At 35.9% G+C, this 27,094-nt stretch overlaps 1 long non-coding RNA gene and 1 pseudogene across 1 annotated transcript in view; one reads left to right on the top strand and one right to left on the bottom strand.

Annotated features, from left to right (window-relative positions):
* The window catches only part of LOC110348434 (uncharacterized), a 91,117-nt gene that overhangs the window by 36,441 nt on the left and 27,582 nt on the right, over window positions 1–27,094 (bottom strand). The window lies entirely within an intron of this gene.
* LOC101716213 (insulin-like peptide INSL6 pseudogene) lies at window positions 5,139–10,038 on the top strand (annotated as a pseudogene).

Genomic DNA, 27,094 nt, shown 5'->3' with positions numbered 1-27,094 from the left:
CTTTTTTAAATGAACAAATATCTATGAGGTAGACACTCTTCATCAAGTAGAAAAAGATCAACATTGATTTTTTTTAAGTAGAGGAATATTATATGAATCTTTATTAGGCCTTCTATTTGAGTACTAAATCAATTATAATCTAACTTGTTGTTTCCACATTACTATTCCATTTTTTCACTATGCCATTTTTTCAAACTCTACATCTTATTTAATCAAGTGTCTGGTATTTCTGATTAAAATATGACAAAATTTAAAATTTTCCACCTTGTCTTGATCAAAATGTTAAATATAGTAACAAAGAAATGGCATATGTTAGAAAAAAAACTAATTTCTATTTAATTTTTAGATTTAAACAACATAACATTTGCAATCACAGGAGTATATGCAATTGCCACGTGATGGTGGCTTTAGGACATAAATTTAAGAATTTTTCACCAGTCATAGATATCATCATCTGAAATTATAACTAGCAAAAATAAATACAAAATGGAAGTGATCAGCCATTTGCAGAAACACCATATCCCATGAGGTTCTGCTTCATCTCTATACCTGGAATAATGCTCCCTAAAAAATACATTCTATAATGTCCAGGAAAATAAAACATGGGCCATGATCAGTGTAGACTGTACCTGGCGAATTTCTCTTGGGGAATGTAATAAAGAAGTGCTCAGGTTTAAGTGCCTCTCTCTCCTGAGACCAAATAATGCAGAAGGTTCCCCCAGAACATACTTTGCTCCAGCTGAATTGGCAAGAGGACTCCTCTACATCTATGAAGCTCAGGAACACATTCTGGACACACGGTGCACCCCTTGACATTTGAGTGTCTGGAAGCTCATCTGAAACTCTGCACAAACTTCTCTCTTCCATCTTCACTTCAACAGGTTACAGTCACTGAATGATTGGGTAAGGAGAAAAGGCTGAGAAAATAGCCACACAGGGTGTGAAGTCAGGGTGCTGCTGAGAAAAGCCTGCCTTCTCAGCCTACCAACACTCCATCAGACGAGATGGCAAGGGAACCTATATTCTCCACTAAACATATTTAGTGTAAAACTGTTACTGGGAATTGTACTTCTAAAAAGAGAGTAACAATATGGTATGCTTGGGGTATGCCTTGAGAGTCCCCCAAGAGTCCACTGTGATTGAAGAACTGGCCCCCAAGATGACATTCCTAGGAAGCGCTAGGAACTGTGAAAGGTGGGGGAGAGTGGGAGGTCTTAGGTCATTAGCAGGGTGCCCTCAGAAGGTATTTCTCTAGGATTCCTTGGTGGTTCTCATGAGAAGGTTGTAGAAAAGCCTGCGTTTGGCCCACTCAGCCCACTGATTCCTAGTTTGCGTTGCTCGCTCCAGCACACATTCCTGCTATTGCTTTCCGCCATGATGCCATGCAGCCAAGAACTAAGCCACAGCCAGCACCATGCTGACCCTCAAATACTGTGAGCTATGTAAATCTCTTCTTCACAAGTAGTCATGTATTTCATAACAGCAACAAAAAGCTAATACAGCAAATGGCAACAGAACTTATTTCCTCCACTAATCCTATTTATTTTTGCTATTGGAAACATTTTTGAGAACTGAGAAACCAGAAATCCTCATGATCTGTATAGTTCTAAGTCTATGACGATCATGATGAAAATAATTTCTGACTTGTCAAACCCCGATCTCTAAGAGTACGAAATGTAGCCTTGTTACATCTCTCCATATTTTTTGATCTGTGGGACAGATTGTGACTGGCTACAGTATGCAGCCAACTAACCACATTTTATAATTTTATCCTATGACTCACTCTCGCAACAAAATGGTTGCCTCCAGACGAATGAAACAGTTTGGGATTCGGGCAAACAGAAGCTATGCAGCTTCCAAACTACACATTATGTTGAGCACAGAAGCAAACAAATTCTTTTTCTAGGGGTCCTACAATCAAAGAGACTGCTCTGAAGGGTACCCTGAGAGGTGCTTAAGAAACTGCAGAGCCATCTGTTCTGGTTGATGCACAAGAAATTACTAAATGTCAGTAGAGGGTCACACTAGACAACTTCCAAGTTGGCTTCTAATCCAAAATCTGCTATAGAAGATTACATGGAATGCAATCAATACAAGTGCCATTTAAAATTTCTTTTCTTCAAGATAAATATCTACATCAATTTACAAGGCAACAAATTCTATCAGTCAATGCCATTGCAGGGAGTAATCTGAAAGACAATGCCTAAGACAAGATTCCCTTCCAAGAGAGGCGGTGGGAATGTTTCTGACATGCATAGATCTGTTTCCTAAAGAAGAAATGGCAATTCTCCTCAGGAAACGCTGGCATTGATGTTTCCTGCTCTTTAAAAATAACATAAACGTGTAGGAGTATTTCTTCTTTATGAAACTAATGTTTTATTGTTAGGTCTCCTTGGAGAAATATAATTTTTCACCAATTTAACTGGCATCTGCAATCTATTTTTGCGTGTTAACAAGAGAAGCAACACTACCATCATGTGGCAAAAGAGATTAAATTTTTTTAAGTCACAGAAAAATAATTTAAATTCACAAATTAACATTCTACCCAAACATACATTCATTTTTGTGTCATTTGGACAATACTCATGCCTCTCATTAAATAATTTGCAACTTAGCCAATATTGTAATAGCAGCAAAATTTCTGTCAAAAAGGAAAACTGTGGTTAGTTTTTCCCCTTGAAATGACTGCTAATGGTGGCTTCTTGCTTCCTTGTCCAATACCAGTAAAAAAATAAAAATAAAAATGTAAAAGACCAGAAAAGAATCTCTGATCTTACTACAATGCAAACAAATAAGCAAGTAGACAAAGAACTTTAGAAAGATAATGAAGCAAAACGTAACTGCTAGAATTCTGAATGTTACAAGGTCACAATGTATTAATTGATCCTAACAGTCCTCTCATATAGCTATTAATATCTCCATTTAATCTTAGGGAAACTAAGATACAGACATGATACATAATTTGCTCCCTATTAGTTCACTCTGCCAAAAAGTGAGTTGAGCTCACCTACCACTTATTTTAGCAAGATTTTTATGAGGGGCTAAGGAAAAATTAGCCATTTTCTTCACTAGTCCTGCTAATATTTTGCAATAATTTCTATATACTATTTAATCACACTGTATTATAATATTATATTCAATTGAAAGTAGAATTCACAAAATTAGCAATGTTCATTCATTTATTAATAACTATTATCAAAACAGTGTCTATTCACAATGAATGCAGAGAGTGACATTCCAAATACAGCCTTCTCTACATAATTTGTCTGCAAATTCCCTTTTGTTTTCTAAGTATATAATCACACTGGCTAAAAATAATAATCTAAGCATTTTTCTATATATTTAAATGTTATTATTTGAACTGAGTTATTAAAATTATTAAAATGTTCAATTTAAGTGATGATATTAGGTATCCAAGTTTTATTTTTTTTAGGGACATTCTCTCAGGAATGATAAAGTTTGTTATAAATTTTTGTGGATTCCTCATTAGGCTAAGGAAGCTCTTGTTTTCCAGTTGGTTTCTAAACGATCTAAACATACACTGAATTAATGTTAAAATACTTTCTTTTTTTGTCTTTTTTTGGTACTGGGGATCGAACTCGGGTCCTTGCACTTGCGCAGCAGGTGGCGAAACCACTGAGCTAAATCCCCGACCCTTCTATTATATTTTGACATGATTATATCACATGCCCTTAAACTGTTATTAAAGTAAAATACATTAACTTTTTATTTCTGAACCAATGTCACATTCCTTGAATAAATCCAGTCTCATGATGGATCATCTTTCGATGAATCCTACTCATGAAAATTTACTTACATATTGTGTTTCTCTGTGAGGCAGATTATTTCTTCTTAATCAGGATCTTACTAGCCTCATAAAATGAGCTATGAATCATTAATATTTCCTAGTGCAATAGTATACCTGTCAATTTTATTGTAGATATGACAACTGTTTTCATATGTATTTGAAACAAAATAGTAGGTACATGCATGTTGAATATTTTATATTTTCATATAGAAGAGAAGCTTTTATCAAAGTGCAATGACTATTTTTCCCTAGTAATGCTTTGTCTTAAATTCTTTCTTGCCTGTTATTTAAGTAACTGGCTCTTTATCTGAGTTTTTTTTTTATACAAACCTTCAAGACATATTAGATAAGAAATTCCAAAGTAAAAGTTGCACCAAAATCTAGTATTTGAAATGATGGGTTTGAAAACTGGTTTCACATATTTAAAATTCATTTGCTCACAATGCTCACAAAACGGATCAAAACACATCAAAACTGACAACTCAGTAGGATTTAATAGAATAGTTTTTTAAGGTATTCGATGTACTGCTAGGAGTCAACCCTCCCATTACCACCCCAGGCAGAAAGAACATATTAAAAACAATTCTCTATGAATCTTTCGAGTTTCTATATGTCTAGGCACTAAAAACCTATTTGCTTCATGGCTGATTTTTCAAAAATCAGAAAAGAAAAACAAAGCCTCACTCTAGAGCAAATTTATTTATATTTATCTATAAAAAGATAGAGGCATCTTTCTAGGAAACACTACAGAGTAATAAAGATAGAAATGCATCTTTCCTTTCTCCAGCAAAATTTCCTAATAGTTCAATGACGTCTCTCCCCAACAGGTATGAAGCACAGGGTTACCAGTAGTCCCTGAGTAAACTGGGGGTTCCCTAGGATCGGTGCCCTTCAGTTTTGATACAGTCAGAGATAGGTGGAGAATTCACCAGAACCTTCTTCCGGATGACTTCCTGGAGACTTAGAGACCATGAAATTCATGCTTCCTGCTGTGCTGTAGGTAATAAACACTGAATCTGTTTGGACTCATTGTCTCCTTATCAGCCAGAACTATGGAAGTCTGGCAAGAGAAGCTACCATCTGTCACCGCTCTATTTTGGAAGTAACCCAGCTCTAAACTGTTGAGGAACTTTGTATTTGATAAAGCCAAAGGAGCCTGCAGACACTTTACTAACTTGTCTCCTTCAAAACCCATCTCCAGATCCTGACATATTTTGTGAAATTCATGGTTACAATGTCAGAACGAAATCATTCCCTAGCTAAGAGAACTTATTGCTAGGACAAGAAGACTCTAACAAAAAAGCAGTGTAGAAAGCATTGTCAGGGTCACATGAGGAAAGGTACCACCTGCAGGGCACCACTGCACCCTCAGAAAGTTATACTTTGGTGGGGAAAACAGGTAAGTTTCCAAGAAGCCATGAAAAGTTTCTGCGAGAAACACTATGGTCTCAGTATCCATCAGCCATAAAGAATTAATTTATAATAAAAATTAGTCAAATAAAATTTAGATATCTCTTTTCCACCTCTCTCACTTCAGTATGCCTTCTGATTCAAAGACTTAATTACAATTAACTTTTAAATGAATATGGAAGTGTTCATTAATAGTTGGAATTGAATCAAGTTATATAACCGGTATAATCATGGAATGATTTCCTAAGAGCAAACATAAAAATCAGGAGGCCTAGAACTCCTTCAGGTAGCACTGAACAAGTTAAAAAAAAAATAGTGGATTAAAAAATGAAAGGTATTTCATTATTCACAATAAATTGTAATTGTCCAGTACAATCACTATATAAAAAAGAAATTAATTATATTTTAGTTTGTATTTGTCTGCTATCGCTGTTTTTCTCACTTTTTCACTGTAGTCTGAAAACAGTTGTCTTCTAACTAGGTAATTGAATATATTTACTGAATATGTTTATTGTTTTATCTAATTTTTTTCTGTATGATTTTTTTCTTATGTGTTCTTTGGGTTGAAGTTGTTTCTTCAATTTTTAAATTTTTATTCATTCTACTTTTCCCTTTGTACTAGTTTTGAAATTACATTAAACATTCCACTTAATTTATTTAAAATTTAGAAATTTTAACATCAAAATCTAGAATTTAAGGAAGATAACATATAAGCTTACAATTCTTTAACTATAACCATTAACTCTTAAATTCCATTTTGCTGTCTAGTTTAGACCATTTAAAGTTTTCTAGTACTTTCATCTTTTCAATAACCCCCTAAATTAGATGTTATCATATTTACTCCCTTTGCCATTTCCTTCTCTCATCACTTTATGTCCTCTTTTTCATTTTTCTTATAGCTGAAATATATATATTTTAAAAGTTCTTTGGTAACAGCTTAATAATAGTGAACTTTTAAATGGATGCATCGGAAGGCCATCATCTTAAGTGAAATAAATCAGACACACAAATTGAAATATCCCATTGTTTCTCTTGTGTGAGAAACCCCAAGTGTAAATAAGGAGAAAAATGGAGGATAGATATTGGGAAGTAGGAAGAACATGTTCAAATGGGAAGGACAATAAGGGATAGGGGAGGGGAAAGAAAGGAAGTGAAAGGGGATTTAAAAGAAAAAGAGAATTGAAAGGAAAATAGAAACAAAGCTCTTGTAAATAGAGAAGGGAAGAAGGGTTGAAGGGAGGAGAGAGGAATGGGGAAAAAAAGAATTAAGATATATTATGTATAGGTACAAATTCCTTGTGATGAATGTGACCATTATGTATGGCAAACATGCACTAATAAAAAATAAATTAATTAATTTTTAAAATAGTGAGCCTAAAAATTCCACACTGACAATTATTATCTCTCAAATTTCTGAAGATTGTATTCCACTGCCTTAAAGAATTTAGAAGTCAGCTCCGATGTCAGACTAGCTCTGATTTTTTTACAGGCAGTTACGTTTTCTTCTCCTTTGTTCTGCTCTACTTTATCTCTTTATGTTTTACTGTGCTTAATTCCTTCAGAGCCATTACTCTATTTAACTCATCCACTTTATTCTAATATCAAATATTCAATTCTCCATTTGAACAAGCTCATCAAACTTTTTTTCAAATAATGCAGATTAATTTTATAGGTTCTTATTTGGGTAAGCTCAAAAATATGTTACACTTACATTTGAATAATATTTTAGCCGCTATGTAAGTATAGGATCACAAGTTGTTTACTTTAGGATTTTTTTTTTTTTTTGGTACTGGGGATCAAACTCAGGACTTCGTGCTTGTGAGGCAGGCATGGTGCCACTGAGGTAAATCCTCAGCCCCTACTTGAGGATTTTTAAAGAATACTTACCAACTATTTTCCAGCATTAAATGCTACTGTGAAGTCTATGGGCAGCTTGATATATTTTGCAATTGTATAACTTAAGCTCTTATAACATTATATTTGAAGTACATTGAATATTAATGAAAATAAAACAACTTTTTCCTCGTTAAAAAAACTGTACACTCACTGAATATTGTAAGTAAAACTAGCAACCTATTTTAGAGATTATCACCTACATAGAGTAAAATATTTAACAAAAATAGCACAACGGAAGTGACACTGAACTACCGTAAGTTTCTTGTACTATTTATGGTGTGATATAATATTTGAAGGCAAATTGTGATAAATTAAAAGTGCAAATATTAAATGCTAGAACAGAGACAAAAAAACACATCTAATAATATAATAATGGAGACAAAATGGAACACCTGAATGTTCAATCTAAACAAAGATAGAAAATTAAGAGAAAAGAACAAAGAGAAAATGCTAAAAAATGAAAATGATTAGCACAAATACTAGGTTTAAATCCAAATATGCTGAAATTTACATGAAATACTAGCAGTTTAAACATGCCAATTAAAATACAGAGATCAAAAGATTCAAATCCTCACATAGATAATTTTTTTGGTGAAACTTTATCTTGGCTTATGGTATGATATAACTTATTGATTCAGGTCTTTCAGTTCTAAGAATATTTCTTAAAATATAACTTTTTCAAATATTCAAGTCTACTGTTCGGGAAAAATAATTGCATGATTAGAAATTGTTTTGTATCTTTTCCATCCCTGCATATTTCATTCTAACCTTGTTTTATTTTCTATTGATACTGCAATAAATTACAACAAATGTAGTGGCTTTAACAACATGCATTTATTCTCTTAGCCCTAGAGGACAGGAGCCTGAAGTGGGTTTCCCTGGGCCACTGGCAAGGCATGTTTTGGACTGTGGTTCCTGCAGAAGAAATGGGGGATGAGGCCCACCATACCATCGCTAAATGTGCGCAGATCCTGGGGAGCAGCTGTGTGGACCAGAGCAGCACAGCTGCAGGCAGATCCCAGCCAGGGCTCTGCCCTGAACTCAGAGGCTTGGGCACACCCACACAAGCCAAAGGTCCTCCCAGAAAAGAACTGCACAGGCACACAAATTTCACCCAGTGGCTGGCCATACCATCAGCCACAGCCAAGGGCCAGCCTGGGAAAGAGTACATGGGCACACAAGCAACAGCCAGAGGCTCACCCCAATATCACTGATAAGTGCAGGGAGACCCTAGCCAGAAGTCTGAGCAGACAACAGGAACTGGGGTGCACAGCACCCAGGCAAAGACCCTCTCAGACAACAGTTATATAGGAGCCCCAGTGAGAGGCACACCTAGATACCATCCCAAGTGTGCAAGGGCCCCACCCGGAAGCACATCCAGACAACAGGTCAGCTCAGGGATCCAGAAGGCCACCACTCTGAACCCAGGAATGGTATACTGGTGAGCAGCAGAGTAAAGGCTGATCAGTGGCTTCCTGAGAAATAAAGACCACTGGGTGAGCAAAAACTCGCCTCAATGAAGGCACAGCAGGCTGCATCTCCTGAAATGAGAAGACATCTAAATAAGACTCAAAACCAGACTTCCACATCACCTAAGGCAACACCAAAGAGCAACGAGATGGGACAATCTGATACTCAATAACCTGGACTCCCTGAACTGGCAATGAAAGAGGACTTGGAAAAAATGAAATTAGAAAAAATTTTGCAGATAACAGCAGAGATTATGTCCATAGTACAAGACATGATTCATAAATATAGAGCAGACAGAGATTAAAAAAAAAGAGAGAGCAGCTGAGGAACATGATGGAAACATATAGAAAATGATGGAACATAGGAAACAAATGGAATTAATAAAACAGATGCAAACAGATTTCCAGGAGATTAAAAATTCCACTGAAAGTTCACACAGCAGAATAAGCCAATCCAAGGATATAATTTCAGATATTAGAAAACAGGATTGCAATCAGTGATCAGGAAAAGAAAACTTTCTTAAAAATAGTAAAGTTCCATGAGAAATCAATCCAGCAGCTGCTAGATGATGCAAAGAAGAATAACATAAGACTAATCAGAGTCAATGATGAAACAGGAGAGAGTGCAGATGACATTAAAAAACTGTTCACAGAAGTAATGGCAGAAAACATCCCAAATAGAGGAAAAGAACTTGACATACAGATAAGTGAGGCATATAGGACTCCAAATAGCCATGATCAAAAAAAAATCTACACATAGGCATATAATAGTTAAGATTCCAGAGGGGGAGGGCAGGGCCAGGAGATGATAAGGCAATTGCAGAGTCCAGGGCCTGCTGTGGGTGCAGGGTGTCGCAGCTTCTCGGTTTAAGTCTGCTGTGGCTTGGGCTCCTGTTGGTTCCCTTCTCCCATGAGCTGAACGAGGAAATCAGCAGAGCCAGGAAGCTGTGTGGCAGCCACCTGCTGAAAGAAATAGTAAAACTCTGTGGCAATACTGACTGGAGCCAGTTCCAATTTGAAGAAGAAACACCTTTGGCACAATTGGTTCCCCAGGCCACTCCGAAAGTTGAAGCCCTTGGCCTCAAGCAGTTCAAAAGACCGAAAATGCCTTTCCCAGTGTTGGGAGGAATCACAAACCCAGCCTCTACTTCTGCCTCTCAGGAAGAAGCAATAAACAGTTGGAAGATTCAGTCATGGCCTGAGTATCAGTATAAAAAGACCAACTTGCTCCTTGATAAGACAAGAAAATTTTCTTCATCACATGATGTTGATCCATACATTCACAAGAGTGTTAAATTTCAGAAGAAAAGTAGAAACAAAATTAATGCCTTAAGCAATATATTTTGGGGGAATCATCCTCGAAGGAAACACAGAGGATACTCAGATAAATGTTGTCTTAGGGGATGTACAAAAGAAGAACTTGCCATCACATGTTTTCCATATACTGATTTTTAAAACAATGATAAAAAGGACTATCACTTGTGCCTCAGATATATTAATCATCATAAGAACTATACAAACTTAATAAAAGCTCACTATATCTAAAAAGAGAAAAAATAGTTAAGATTCCAGAAACTCAACAGAAGAACAAAGTTCTACAAGCAGTTAGAGAAAAGAAACAAATTACATACAAAGGAAAGCCCGTCAGAATCACAGCAGACTTCTCACCACAAACCTTCAAGGCAAGAAGAGTTGGAGTGACATATTTCAAGCCATAAAGGAAAACAGCCTCCAACCCAAATTGATGTACCCTACAAAACTATCTTTCAAAATTGAGGGAAAAATAAGATACTTTCATGACAAAGAGCACGTGAGGAACATCATGAATACCAAACCAGCACTCCAAAAAATGTTAGACAATATCCTAGAAAAAGAAAACAAGGATCACAACTCCAGGAAGCCCAGCAGAATGAATCCATCAGGCACAACAAGAAATTAAATGCAAAGGGGGAGAATCCAACAAAAAGAAAAAGTTATGATAACTATAAGGCAATACATATCAGTTATAACCATCAATGTTAATGGTTTCAATTCACCAATCAAAAGAAAGAGACTGGCAGAATGGATCAAGAAGTAAGATCTAACAATATGCTGCATACAAGAAACACATTTAATTCAAAAAGAAACTCATAGACTGAAAGTTAAAGGGTGGAAAACAATACTCCATGCTACAGGAACCCAAAAAAATGCAGGAGTAGCTACCCTCTTTGCAGATCAAGTGAATTTCAAACCAAGAGAAAGAGATGACAATCATAAATTTATATGCATCAAACAGTAGTGCACCCAACTATGTAAAACAAATACTAACGGACATGAAAAATCTAACAAGCACTAATACAATAGTACTGGGGGAACTCAATACCCCACTGTCACAAGTAGATAGATCAACTAGACAAAAAATAAACAACAAAATACTAGAACTCAATCAAACTCTTGAACAAATGAACTTAACATATGTTTACAGAGTCTTCCACCCCATCAGAATACTCATTCTTTTCAGCTGCACAACGGGTCGTTCTCCAAAACAGACCACATACTCACTCATAGAACATATTTAGGTCAGTGCAAAGGAACTGAAGTTATCCCCTGTATATTATCAGACCATAGTGCAATGAAATTGGAAATCAATAGCAAAAGAAACCTCAAGAATTTCATAAACACATGGAAATTGAATAACACACTTCTGAATAGCCAATGGGTCACAGAGAAAATTAAAGAAGCAATCAGTTCCTACAATTACATGACAATGACAATACAACATATCAGAATCTATGGGACACAATGAAAGCAGTCTTAAAAGGGAAATTCAGAGCAGTGAATAATCATATTAGGAAAACAGTGCAAGCCCAATTAAACAACCTGATGCTGAACCTCAAGCTTCTAGAAAAAGAAGAGCAGGACAAACCCAAACTTCATACAAGGGAGGAAATTATAAAGATCAGAGCAGAAATCAATTCAATGGAGACGAATAGAACAATACAAAAACTTAATGAAGGCAAGGGCTTGTTCTTCAAAAGAATAAACAAAATTAACAAATCCTTAGCCAAACTTATCAGAACAAGGAAAGAAAAGGGCCAAATCCATGCAATTAGGAATGAAAAAGGTGAAATTCCAACGGACCCAGCAGAAATCCAGAGGATCCTCAATACCTACGTCGAGAACCTATACACCAATAAGATGGAAAATACAGAAGAAATGGACAGATTCTTAGATATGTGTGAATTTAAAAAGTTGAACAAAGATGACCTAAAAATTCTGAACAACCCAATATCAATCAATGAAATTGAAAATGTAATTAACAACTTACTAAGAAAAGCCCGGGCCCTGATGGTTTCACTGCTGAATTCTATAAGACATTTAGAGAGGAACTACTGTCACTACTGTATATACTCTTCAGTGAAATTGAAAGGGAAGCAATACTCCCAAATTCATTCCTGGAAGCAAGCATCACCTTGATCCCCAAAGCAGAGAAAGATCCAAGCAAAAAAGAGAACTATAGGCCAATCTCACATAGATGCAAAAAACCTTAATAAGATACTTGCAAACAGAATGCAGAAGATCATCAAGAAGATCATACACCCTGACCAAGTGAGATTCATCCCAGGGATGCAGGGATGGTTCAACATGCGCAAATCAAGAAATGTAATACACTACATCAATAGAGCCAAGAACAAAAACCATATGATCATCTCAATAAATGCAGAAAAAGCATTTGAGAAAATGCAACATGCATTTATGATAAAAACTCTCCAAAAAATTGGAATAGATGGTCTCTACCTCAAACTGATAAAAGCTATCTATGAAAAACCAACAGCTAATATCATACTAAATGGTCAAAAACTGAAATCCTTTACACTAAAATCAGGAACAAGACAAGGATGTCCACTATCAACACTCCTGTTCAATATAGTTTTGGAAACATCAGCCACAGCAATTAGACAAGAGAAAAAAAAAAGGAATAAAGATAGAAAACAAAGAAGTCAAATTGTCATTATTTGCAGGTGACATGATACTCTATATAGAAGACCCCAAGAACTCCACCAGAAGTCTTCTAGACTTAATAACCAAATTCAGTAAAGTAGCTGGATACAAGGTCAACACACAAAAATCAATAGCATTTCTGTACACGAAAAACAGACTCACTGAGAGAGAAATGAAGCAATTAATTCCATTCACAATAGCATGCAAAAAATTGAAATACCTAGGAATCAACCTAACAAAAGAAATCAAAGTCCTCTACTCTGACAACAATAGCACTCTGAAAAAAGAGATTGAAGGGGATATCAGAAAATGGAAAGACATCCCTTGCCTCTGGGTAGGAAAAATCAACATAGTGAAAATGGCCATACTTCCAAAACTGGCATATAGATTCAATGCAATCCCAACTGAAATCCCAGCAGCACACTTCAGAGACCTGAGAAAACAATCTAAAATTCATTCGGAATAAGAAGAGACCTAGAATAGCAAAAGCAATTCTAGGCAACAGAGATATGGCAGGGGGTATCACAACCTGCAACTTGAAACTATACTACAAAGCTACTGTGATAACAAGAACATGGGACTGGCAAAGAAACAGAACTGAGGACCAGTGGAACAGATTAGAAGATCCAGAAACAACTCCAGACACACTCAGCCACCTCATCTTTGACAAAAGAGCCAAACACCCTCACTGGAGGAAAGATAGCCTCTTTAATAAATGGTGCTAGAAAACTTGGGTTTCAACTTGCCAAAGATTAAAACTAGACCTATTATCTCTCACCATGCACTAAACTAAAATCAAAATGGATTAAAGATCTAAATATTAAAACAGAAACGCTGAACTGGCTGGAACAGAGGTTAGGTAGAACTCTTGAAGACATTAGCATAGGAAAAGATTTTATGACCAAAACCTCAGTTGCCCATGAAGTAGCACAATCAACAAGTGGGATCGCTTCTTATTAAAAATCTTCTGCATACCAAGAGAAATCACCAACGGTGTGAAGAGACAACCCACAATGTGGGAAAAATTTTTCACCAGCTGTCCCTCAGACAAGGTCTACTATAAAGTTCTATAAAGAACTTTAAAAATCCCAAATTTAAAGATCCAATTCAAAAATGGGCATCTGAAATGAACCGACATTTCTCAAAGAAGTAGAAATAGCAAATAAACATATGAAAAAATGTTCAACATCACTGGTCATTCAAGAGATGCAAATGAAAGCAACACTGAGATTCCACCTCACCCCAGGAAGAATGGCTGCTACCATGAAATCGACCAATAACAAAAGCTGGTGGGGGTGTGGGGAAAGAGGAACACTGCTCCACTGCTGGTGGGAGTGTAGACTGGTGCAACCACTGTGGAAATCAGTATGGAGACACCTCAAAGAACTAGGAGTAGAGGTCCCATTGGACCCAGCTATTCCCCTGCTGGTTGTCTTCCCCCCAAAATTAAAAGTATCATACCACAGCAATATATGTGCACCCATGTTCACAGTAGCACAATTTGTAATAGCTAAAGCTTAGAAACAGCCCAAGTGCCCATCAACTGGAGACTGGATAAAGAAAATGTGGGGTTTTTTTTAAATAAAGTGGAGTACTACTCAGCCATAAAAATGAGAAATTAGAGACATTTATAGCTAAATGGATGCACATTGAGGCCATACTCTTAAGTGAAATAAACAGGACACACGTGTAAATACCCAATAGTTTCTCTAATGTGAGAAACTGAAAGTGTAAATAAGGACTAAAAGGTATAAGAGATAATGTGAACTAGAAAGAAAAGGGGCAAAGGGGAAGGGGAAGTGGGAGGGGTAGGGGAAAGGAAAGAAGGGAATGGAATTAATATAACAAAATGAATAAATTGAAACGAAATCTTTATAGATAGGTAGGGGTGGGGGGTTGAAGGGAGGGCTGGGTAAGGGAGTAAAATAAGAACCAAGATGGATTATGTAAAGGTGCAAATTTCCAATGATGAATGTCATTATATTTTATACCTTAAATGTACCAATAAAATTAAATTTTAAAAAAAGAAGAAGAACTGAGGGATAATCCATGTCTAGACCTGTGCTTCTCGCATCCCTTGGCCTGTGGTCCTCTCTACCACAAAGTCAATCGTGTATCATCTGTAAATCTTTCTCTGCCTGATGCCCTTTTCTTCTCCTTTTCTTTCTCTTTTCAAAGAGCTCTCTGCCTTCTTTTATCAGAACCCTTCTGGCTACATTTAAGAACTACCAGGATAATCTCCCATCTCAAATTTTTTAATTTAATCACATATGCAAAGTCACTTCTGCAATATAAGGTAACTTCTCTGGCTCTAGTGTTTAGGATCTGGATGTCTTTGGGCCCATTATTCACCTGACCACAAATACTTGTTAGTGACTTGTTAATATACATTTCATTTTGTTGTTACTCCCAATCTTACTGTATTTTCAGCAATTTCTATTTTCTTCATTTGGATCATTTATTTTTCTTATTAAATTCTTTTTAGTATCTGGGCTCAAGGAATTTTTAACTTGTATAATACTTCAAACCTTCAACAATGTGGTGATTTTAAAACTTGTTTGCAAAATTTTGGATCCTCATACCATCAAATGTTGGATCCTAATTTTCTTTCCTTTGAATGTGGGTAATACTAGGTGACTCGCTTTTGACAAATAAAATGTGGCAAAAGACATGGTATGTGACTTCTGAGACAAGGTCATTGATAGGGCTTGTGATTAGATATCTCCCCAAAGCCTCATGCTTTTTCAGAGTGTGTGATTGATTCATGATTGGGCTAGGTCTGAGGGCACTAGGATTAAGCGTATGAGTGCTAACTGCCCTAAGTAGTCTGGATAAGATAAAAGGGGCAGAAAGACACTGTTAGGCACCTTATTGCTTTTGCTGCTGCCACCGCCATGAACTGTTGCCCCTCTGCCATGCGCCACCCTGCCTTGGAGCCAGCTGACTATGGACTAAAACCTCTATTAACTGTAAACTAAATAATAAACCCTTTCTCCTTTAACTTTGGATATTGGGTATTTTGTCTCAGCAATGAGTGAAAAGTAACTAAGATAGTCATAAAAAGCCATGTTGCTTTTGCTTTGTGGTCTTTGAATCTCTGACCATGAGAGAAGCCAAGCACCATGTTTTGAGAACACTGTGAAGGGGCCCCAAATAGGAAAGGATTGAAGCCTCTCCGATGCCAAGCACCAACTTCTGAGCCACTTGCATGGATCAGCTTGGAAGCACATCCTCTAGTCCCATTTAAACCCTCAGCAATGAAATCCTGGCTAAAATCTTGATTGAAACGTGGTCATGAATTCCTGACCTACAGAAACTATGGGGACTATAAATATTTATTACTGTTTTAAGTTATTAAGTTTTAAAGTAACTTGTTATGCATCTATAAGTATCTAATGTTTAGATGTAACGTTATAAGTTGAGAAACATAACAATAAAATGAACATCCTAGGTCGTCACCAACTTAAAACCAGAACATTGCCAAAGCCATTGCATCGGAACCACTGTTGATCCTGTCACTCACATAACTTTGCCTTGTCTATTGGCTGTTTTCTTAAAATACTGCAAATTTCCAGGATTCCTCCCCCCCCATTAAGTTTATTGGTACATTTTAGGTATAAAATACAGTTACATACATCATTGGGATCTTGTACCATTATATGAGTATGCTGGTTCTTATTTTTTTCCCCTTCCCCTGCCCTCCCTTCACCCCCTCCACCCTTCCCTATTTGCAAAGACTTTGTTTCCATTTTTTTCCTTTTCTCATATTTTTTCTTTTCCCTGCTTTTCTTTCCCCTACCCCTCCCAATTCCCCTGCTCCTTTGGACCTGTACTTCCTATTACACCATATCAATTATACATTTTTTAAATTAAAATATCAAGACCTAAGAGACATTACTACAGATTTTACAGAATTTAAAAGGATATAGAAAGCATATTTCCAAAATCTGTTTTGAAATAAATTTGACAACTTCTAAGAAGTACCTTGGAAGACAAATTAATGAAACTAACTCTGGAGGAAATATAAAATTTGAATAGCACCTATTAAAGAAAATATATTCCTAGCTTGAAAACCTACCTGTATGACAACAACAGACTCATATACATTTGAACTGATAAATTATATCAAACAATTAAAGCAGAAAAAAAAAAAAGGAACACTTCTCCCCTCATTTTAGGAAATCAACATTGTGCTAATACTAAAACTGGATAAAGATAATAGAAGAAAATGTATGAACATAGAAATTTGTTTAACAAAACAAACTATTAGAAGTCAGATTTGGCAGGATGTAGAAAGTGGTTTTATTATAGGGATGGCAGTGTTGGTTCAGCATTGGAAGATCCACCCCCAAAAGTCATCATTTTAGCAGAGGAAAGGAAAAAGCCATATGATCCTGTCACTAGTTGGAGAAAAAGTATTGGACTAAATTCCACAACTGTTCGTGGTAAAAGCTATCAGGAGACTAGAAGTAGAACAGAACCTTCTCAATAGATTAAAGACATGTACTCCATACTTCCAGCAAAAATGCCTTATATGAATGTGGAAGATACAATGCTTTCTCCTTAAGGTGGGGAACAAGGGAAGATATGCTTACTCTTCATCTGTCCATTATTAAACTTTGAAACATAGGCCCAAACCAAAATAGTCTGGCAATAAAATGACACAATTAGGATAGGATTGGCAAGGTAGAAGCTAAATCTTTATATGTAGATGAAACGATCATCTACAGAGAAAATACTAAGAAATCTCTAGGAGCCCCTAGAACTTGTATTTGAATTTAACAGAGTTAGAAAACACAAGGTATATATAAAAATTCAGGTCTGTGTATACTTGCTATAAATGAAGAATTGGATATTGAAATTTAAAAGTTATGTAGGAGTACAAAGGACCTAGAAAAGTAAAAACAAAAAGAAAAGAAAAAAAACAGTGTTGGTAAGACATTTAGTACCTAATTTTAAGACTTCTTCTAAAGCTACAGTAATCAAAGCAGTGTTGGTGTAAGGAAAGACATATAGATCACTGAAATAAAACAGAGAATCTAGAAATAGAACCACACATATATGGTCCACTGAGTTTTGAAAGATTATTTAACATTAACATTTTATAGAGTATAAACTCAATTCAAGAGCCGAGGAAAAGATAGTGTTTTCAGCAAATGTCACTAGAACACCTGGTATCCATATATAAAAAATTAACCTCAACCCTTTATTTCCATACATGAAAATAACTTGAAAGGATCTATGAACCTAAATATGAAAGCCTAAAAGTATAAAATTTTAAGAAGAAATTATAAGGGAAAAATGTTTATGAATTTAGGGTAGGCAAGAACTACCTAGGATACAAAAAACATGATGTATAAAAGAAAAACAAATGACAAATGAGATTCCATTAAAATTTAGAACTTTACATGACATCATTAAAATGAAAAGTAGTCCTTAAACACACCATATTTACAATGCATATAACCTATGACCAGAATATATAAAGAACTCTTACAGCTTATTAATAGACAACCCAATTAAAAACTAGACACAAGAAGATGATAAATAGCCATTACAGCACAGGGAAAGGTGTGCAACTCTAGAATCAGAAAAATACTGATCAGTACAATAACAAGATTGAATTGTACCCTCATGAGGGAGATGAAGTTAAAAGTTTTAAAAGCCTTGTCATGACTTTTTCTTTTGGTTGGATTCTCCCGCTTTGCGTTTAATTTGTCATGCCCAATGGATTCATTCTGCTGGGCTTCCTGGGGTTGTGATCCTCATTGCCTTTTCCTAGGATATTGTCTAAAATTTTTTGGAGTGCTGGTTTGGTATTCATGAAGTGCTTAAGGTGCTCTTTAACATGAATGTATATTATTTCTCCCTCAATTTTGAAAGATAGTTTTGCAGGGTACATCAATCTGGGTTGGAAGCTGTTTGCTTAGGGCTTGAAATACATCACTCCAAGCTCTTCTTGACTTGAGGGTTTGCATTGAGAAGTCTGCTGTGATTCTGATGGGCTTTCCTTTGTATGTGATTTGTTTCTTTTCTCTAACTGCTTGTAAAATTTTGTTCTTCTGTTGGATTTCTGGAATCCTAACTATTATATGCCTATGTGTAGATTTTTTTTGATCAAGGCTAGTTAGAGTCCTATATGCCTCACTTATCTGTATGTCAAGTTCTTTTCCCCTGCTTGGGAAGTTTTCTGCCATTACTTCTGTGAACAGTTTTTTTTTATGTCATCTGCACTCTCTCCTGTTTCTTCATTGACTCCAGTCAGTCTTATGTTATTCTTCTTTGCATTGTCTAGCAGCTGCTGGATTGATTTCTCATGTTCCCTTACAATTTTAAAGCAATTTTTCTTTTCCTGGTCACTAATTGCAATCCTGTCTTGTATATCTGAAATTCTGTCCTCACATTGGTTCATTCTGCTGCATAGACTTTCGATGGAGTCTTTAACCTCCTGGAAATCTGTTTGCATCTGTTTTATGGATTCCATTTGTTTCCTGTGTTGGGATTCCATCATGTTCCTCAGCTCCTCTACTTTTTTATCTGTGTCCTCTCTAGATTTATTAATCATGTCTTGCACTATGAGCACAATCTTTGCTGTTATCTGAGAAATTATTTCTGATTTCATTTTTCCCAGATCCTCTTTTGTTGCCAGTTCAGGGAGTCCAGGTGGTTGAGTATCAGATTGTTCCATCTCATTTCCCTTTGGGGTTGCTGTAGGTGATCTGGAAGTCTGTTTTTGAGGCTTGTTTATGTGTCTTCTCATTTCCATGGGGGGAGTGGGGGTGCTTCTGGCACCCGTGTGGCTCACCTTCTCTGCCCTAGGAGCATAGAATGGCAGCAGGGGAGCCTCCTCCAGGGCACTGGGACTGGCTCACCTTCTCTGCCCTAGGAGTGTGGAATGTCAGCGGGGGTGCCTCCTCCCAGGCACTGCTAAATGAATGGTTCTTCAAATGTAGTACTAGAACCAGCATATTCTGGGAACAAGTTAGAAAGGGGAGGATTCCTTTCTTAAATCCACCTAATGTTATTTTCATCTGAATCCTGGAAATCTTCTTCAGCCAACCCAACCATCCTATCAGTCTCACATTTAAAACAAGGGATCATAGAATTTCCCCTCTGATAATAGCACAAATTTTGGATAATGGTGCTGTACAGATTTTGTTTTTTCTCTCTTCTCTTATACTCCTTTCAAGCTGGTATTTAAGGGACATCCTCAAAGGAAAGTGACAGTTTCTTATAAAAGTTTCTAAAATTTTATCCATGCATTAAAGGCAAAGGATTAAAAGTTGCTTTCCTGAGACATCGCATTTTCCAGTTTCCTTTTGCGTCATCCTATTGACAATCACTAACCATGCTTTTATAGATTTTTACTTTCTCATTATCTTACTGAATATTATCATGAGAAACAATAAGTGAAGAAACACTCATGTTTTTTAATATTCTTAATTCCATATTCTATTATGTAATTCAATGCACCTTACCGCAGAGATCTGTAAATATAACTTTGTCTTAGGATTCAAGGCTAGGAGGTGGAAAAATGGTTTTCTGATGAAATGTACACATAATCTTTTCCTAGTGAGAATTATATAGTTCAGAATTTATCACAATGGGATCTGTGTGCATATGTGTATTTTGTCATCATTGTATCAGTGTCAAACAGAAGTTTAATGGTAAATGTTAAAGAAAAAAATTATGGAAGAATTGAGTGTTCACAAGAGAGATTAGAGATTCCTTCCATTAACTAAAATTACATTTTTCCAGGGTAATATTGTTTACAACATTGTACAGATCTTTTCTCAATTAATTTTTTGGCAAAAAAGAAGTTAGGGAAATTTATTCCCAAATCTGTACATCATGCTTCTTGTTTGTATTAGTATTGTTTGGATACTCTCAATAAGACTACAGAACAGTAGCCTTAGCATGCCCTGCTGGAAGTGTGGGGAATGGGAGAAGAAAACATATAATCTAAAAAGAGAAAGGTGTAGTCATGCCAAACTCAGAAGAACCTGAATCTAAGTGACCAGTAATAGCTGTACATTGTAAACAGCCATCTTGTACGTCTTTTGTTGTTTCAAATGTACTTAACTGATCCATTTGTTTTTCTAGTGTTATAAGATTGATAAATATAAGGTATACTTATTTTATAAATTTTATTTCTGTTTCTTTAAGAAACATTATAAAACAAGTAACTACTGGGCCAGGGATTTAGCTCAGTGGTTCCGCTGCCTGCCTGCCTTGCAAGCACAAGGACTGGAGTTCAATCCCCGGTACCAAAAAAAAAAAAACAAAAACAATAAAACAGATAACTACTATATCTAATAAATTTATCAATCATTTTATTTTTCTCCAAAATAATTATATTTATCATTTTTCCCTCTGCCTACCTGCTAAGAACATCAAAACTAAATTTTATCATTAATTGCTATTCCATCACCAATAATTATCTATACAGTTTTTTTCTTCCTTTCTTACCTATAACATTATTTCTTTGTCTGTGGTAGATTATTTTAATGTTATCATATTTGACTTGTTCATAAGCATACTAAAATAAATTTTTCACATAAATTAAAAATAATAAGCAACTCACATAATAGGCATTGCAATCCATATATCTGATAAGAGGTCAATACTCTAAATTATAAAGAACTCAAAAAACTCAATACCAAGAAAGTAATCCAACTGAAAAATGGCCAAAGGACCTGAAGAGTTATTTCTCAAAAGAAGAAACAGAAATGGCCAATAGATACATAAATAAATGTTCGGCCTCACTAAATTATGAGGGGAATGCAAAGTAAAGCTACAATGAAATATGACTTCTGATCTGCTACAATAACTTTTATTAAAAAGATGAATGATAATAAGTTTTGGAGAGATGCAGAGAAGTGGGAACTCTTGCATATTGTTGGTGGAAATGAAAGTTAAAACACCCGTTATGCAAAACATTACAGAGGTTCTTCAAAAAGCTAAAAATAGGACTGATATATGATCTAGAATCTCACTTGTAGGAATATATTGGAAGGAAGTGAAGTTAATGTGCTAAAAAGATATCTAACCTACCACATCCATTGAAGCATTATTTGAAATAGCCAAGATAGGGTATCAGCGTAAGAGTTCAACAACAGATGAATGGATAAAGAAAATGTGGTATGGATACACAATGGAGTACTGTACTCTTCACCATTAGAAAGAAGCGATCTTTCGCCTGCCTCACAAGTGCAAGGTCCCAAGTTCGATCCCCAGTACCAAAAAAAAAAAAAAGAAGTGATCCTATCTTTTGCAACATGGATAAACCTGAGGATACTATGCTAAGTGAAGTAAGCTTGGCACAGAAAGACAAATAACACATTATTTCACTTTATGTAGAATTTTTAAAACTTGAATTCATAGAAGCAGAGAATACAATGATGGCATCCCAAAGCTGTGAGTGGAAAGGTGTGGGGAGGTATCAATCAAAAGATACAAATTTCAGACAGACAAGAGCAACAGGTTTTGAGATCTATTGCACAACAGAGTGATTATAGTCAATAACTCTATTATATATATTTATTAGTAGTAGTATCATATATTTCAAAATATGAACAAGTAAACTTCAAATATTTCACCACAAAAATGATAGTTAAGCAAGACAGTGGATATGTCAATTAGTTTGATTCAATCATTCCACATTATATACATATAACATCACAATGTATATACAATTATGATTGGTCAATCATAACTAATATTAATGAATTTTAAAGTGTAAGAAAAAATAAATCAATAAAACATACACCAAAAAACCTTTGCAAAAATTCTAGTACTTATGCAACAAAACTGTCAAATAGAACTTTGTGCAAAGATAGAAATGTTCTAAATCCATACCACATAATATAATAGCCACTATCCATTTGTGCCTACTGAGCACTTGAAATGTAGCCAGTATGACTGAAGAACTGAATTTACAATTACATTTTATTTTAAATAATTTAAATTTAAAAAGCTACACTTAGCCAGTGGCTACAGTCCTGGACAGCAAGTTATATTTATATATCTATCCCATAAGATATAGCCATCTTATACAATTTTATATATTTTACATAATCCACACCAAGGCAAGTTCTTAAAATTTTAAATAAAAGATATTATACCCTTGTTCTGTGAAAAACCACAAAGCCATTAAATATATTGTGTTATTTTTATACTTAATCCAATTCATTACACTACTATGATTTCCTTCAGCCATGAAGTCTAGGTATAATCTGATAGTTTCCATATCTCACAAATACATACTGAGTTGATACAGTATTTTATTATTCTGCTGGATACATGGGGGAAGAAGTCATATTACCATTGTATTATGACTTCCTTTCTTAGATTGAGTGATGAGTTAGTTAATGCCCTTAATGGTAAAGAATTTAAATAAAACTTTCGGAGATGACTAAATTAAATGTTTTAATGGTATAATGTTTAGAGTGAAGCAATTGAATAAAGCTGTTGGAAGCATCTGTAATCAGGCTTGATTTAAGGAACATCTGATGCACATTTATGGAATAATATCTTTGATGATAAGCTAATTTGAGAAAAGTAAGTCCAGCTGTACATTCATTAGAAGAGAGGAAAATGCTGTCTCTGAAAGAGAGAGCACAGACAAGAGCCAATGCAGTATGATATCCATTAGCTTGGGTTATAGATGATTCCAAAGCATCCTTTGCTGTACCAGTACCATTAACTCAGCAAGTTCATTTCAGGCCCTTCTTAAGACCTGGCATCTCGGAACAAAAAGGAAGAAAAGTTACCCTACATTTGTCCTGAATATTTTATGAATATATTATGAATGTAAGTGTATTGATATAGAGAACGACGACATGGTGCATTGCAATATATTAAATGTATTACTTCAATTTATTGAGATAAGAACTTTGGATCCCTTCAAATCGTATATATTTCAGAGAGAGAATATGTTATTAAAGGGAAATATGTTATCACTAAATGTATTATTTCTAAGTAATTCAAATTTACTTGCATTGACTAACTTTAATAAATACCTGTCAAATCCGTGTAACACCTCAGCCATTTCATAAGAGGCTTTCAGAATGCAGTTTTTAAAGTATTTATGAATCTTTGGTGAGGTGTACAATACTCATGGTTCTATCTCACGGAAGGTCACAAGGTGGTGTATATCACAAGATGGGCATTAAGTGCCACATAAACTGGAGATTGAACGTCAATCCTTACAACAAATATTTTCAATAACTTGGTATTGTTACTCCTTTATGTCTGTTTTATGGTCTACAAAGTAGATATTCTAAAACCCACTAGTGTGGTATGAAGGATTAAATGAAATCATGCATGCTTAGTATCTACCATAACAAATGCTTATAAATATCTTCCTGAAATCATTCATAACTTTGCTCTCCCTTTCTTCCCTGGCTCTTTTTTCCCCTCAGTTGAGAATGAACCAGGACCTCCTGCATGCTAAGCAAGTGCTCTGCCACTGAGGTCCATCCCCAACCCTTCCCTGCCCGTTTCTTACTTTCTTCTTGCACCACAATCTGATCATAGGATTTAATTACAAAAGTATGACTGAAAGCTCACAAAACCATTTCAAGAGAAAAAATTTCAATTGTTTTCAAGTACTCTTTTGGACTACAATCACGAGTTAGAAAACTATAGACCAAAGGCCAAATTCAGGCTTGCAGCCTGATTTTGTCTGGATCTTGAACAAAGAATGGGTTACAAAGAAGAAAAAGAAAAAAAAAGAAAAAGAAGGAAAATGAGAGGAAGAAAAGCAGGGCAAGAGGAATACATGACAGAGACTATTTTGGGCTCACAAAGGCTAAAACATTTCTTATCTGGCTCTTTATAAATAAAGTTTCTCCATTTCCCACTTCTAGACTATCTGTTCAAGTCTTTAAGAGGCTTCTTCTTATTGTAGTCTTCTTACTGTCCTCAAATTCAGCATAAATAGCTGCACATAAACAATAAATATACTTAAACTCTAAAATAACCATGTTTATTAACAATAAAGAAACCAAAGAAAGATTAAAGGTAGAACAAATCTGATTATCTTTAGATACTAGTAAAAATAATTCTTAGTTACTGAGAATTTGAGTTAAAATTAAGTTCATTTGCGATATTGCTTAAATTATTGGAGGGTTTCCAGCTCTGCAAACAGGAAGGCTCATTGCTTCATACATTATTTGGATCTTACAGTAGTGAAAGTTCAAGATGCTTAATTAAAATGTCTGAACTGTGAATTAGCACTTATTTTTTGAACAGTTCTTTTTAGAGCTTTGGGGGAAACACAATTTATATCTCAAACAGGTAATAAAACTGCAGCATGAAAGTCAAACTTCCAACTACTTCTTACTCCAGCAGAAATTTCGCTTTCTTGCCAAACTCAATTTATTTTCCTATATGGAGGCATACAGAAGTGAGCTTCATACAGTACTGCATGAGTCAAGGTAGAAAAGAATGAAGCCTTGGGCAAGTAATTTGATAAAAACTATGACTGAGTAGCCCTCAGTTTTAGTGGTCCTCAGTCTCATGGGTCTTGGGATGGGGACGTAGCTCAGCGGCAGAGGCAGCTCAAGGTCCTGGGGTTCAGTCTCCAGAACTTAATAAAGAAGTCTTCCATCGTTGGGACCCTGCTGCTCTCTGCTCGGATGTGAGGAGCAACCGTCCACCACATAGCCCGTGTCTGGGAAGTGACACAACACAAAGGCATGAGGCCTCTCCGGCTCTGTGATCCTGCAGCTTGGCCATACCTAGTTCACATCAAGTCAATCAATTCTTCCTTCGAGAATTGGGTTTCAGATTCATTAATCAATCTCTGCCAACTGCTTGAGAAGCAGAAAAACAAGTCAGTAGACTCAGAGGTGAGCCAAAACAGACGAGGGCGTCTTTTACCTAGGAAGGTCCTAACCATGGCCCCGTTTTCTTCCGGCTTCTCTAATTCTCCTCCTCACTCTCGCCAGGTCTGGCGGACCTTCCTCTTCCCACGACACTGTGGACCCACGCGTGGGACATGTAAATTTGCCCCACAGCTCTCTTCCCTAGAGTTTCAGATTCATGGCCCTGGAATGAGGCTGATCATTTGTGTTTCGAAAATGTTTAGTTATGATTCTGATCGGAGGAGGGGACCATACTTTGAAAATCACTGTCCTAAGGTCACGTACAAAAGAAGTTTGGGCTCCAATAGGGCAATGGGGCGATTACATAGTCCCATAAATTGGGGAAAAGGATCACTGGTCGTCACTTCAGATAATTCCTCTGCGGTGTTTGCTGCTCAGGTAACCCAGTGCCCCTTTGTGGACTTATATTATCCCTCACTCGGAACTTTGGACTCCAGGAACTACCACCGAGTGTCTCAAGCATGACTTCTAGGGCTACCATCCATCCAACCTTGTGGAAAACTCATCATTTCCAAAACTTATGGGTCTGGGAAGAATAATATGCTGGTTCCTGTGTCTCTCAACAGTCTTCCAACATCTATGACATCCAAACTTTAAGGCTGACATTTTCGCTCCAAGTAGACCACCTCCACTGGGATCCTTCCCAGCCTGATGCAGTCATTTTGTATCATCTCGATGAGCCTAGGTTTTCAAAACCTAAAGTTCTGTTTGATGTGGAAAGGCAAGAAGTTAAACTGCTGGAAGAAAAGGGACAACTCCAAAAACAAAAGAAAAAGGAAAGGAAAGGAAAGGAAAGGAAAGGAAAGGAAAGGAAAGGAAAGGAAAGGAAAGGAAAGGAAAGGAACAAGTCTCTGAACAAAGAATGCAGCTGCTTAGCTTTGGGCCAGCACCAGGGCAGAAATATGGTAAGTCAGTAGTGTTTACAGTGTTCATAGTGTCTGTCTCCCAATCTGGTGGAGAAAATCCACCCATGGTACCCTAAGGTCAGAAGCCTCTTGGCTCCAGAACGTCAGGTCACCGTCACATCTAAACTAATTCCAGAAAAATCGATTCACTGAACAAATATTTGCTGGGCATTCACACTCCCCATGGAGACGACAGGCATCATGCAGCCTTAAGTTACATAATATGGGAGAGAAAGAGCCTCATTTAAAAATGTTATAAACACAAAACCAGAAATAAAATATTTACTTGAAAAAAATAAATCAAAACAAATTATGAATTTAAGTAGTAATTCCAAAAACTCAGAATCAGAAAAAATAACATATTTGTATTAACTATTAATTTACACTTCATTTAACAATTTTTCTTTGGTAACAACATACAAAAGTGTAGGATATTGTCATATTTATGAAAGCCTCTATTACGAAAAGAGCTATTTCTATTAGGTATTCATAAGAACCCATTTCTCTTCTTTCATCTTATTTATCTGGTATTTGAGCAAATTTTCAACAAGTTAGCTTCTGACTCTGACTATTTCTAACTTTTTTCTCTTCTTCTACCCACGTACTTTAGGAGCTAAGGCTATAAGATGAAATTGTGTTATGGAACAACAGCTTATGCCATGCTGTTTTGTCTCAACCTTACTGGGTCAACACAGAGGGTTATAATAACATCCCAGAAAAACATACCTGCATCTA

This window comes from Heterocephalus glaber, unplaced genomic scaffold (genome assembly GCF_053883595.1).
Source record: "Heterocephalus glaber isolate CG9 unplaced genomic scaffold, H.glaber_assembly_v1.0 deba00001442, whole genome shotgun sequence".
Lineage (NCBI taxonomy): Eukaryota > Metazoa > Chordata > Mammalia > Rodentia > Bathyergidae > Heterocephalus > Heterocephalus glaber.
This window is presented reverse-complemented; position numbering and strand designations above follow the sequence as displayed.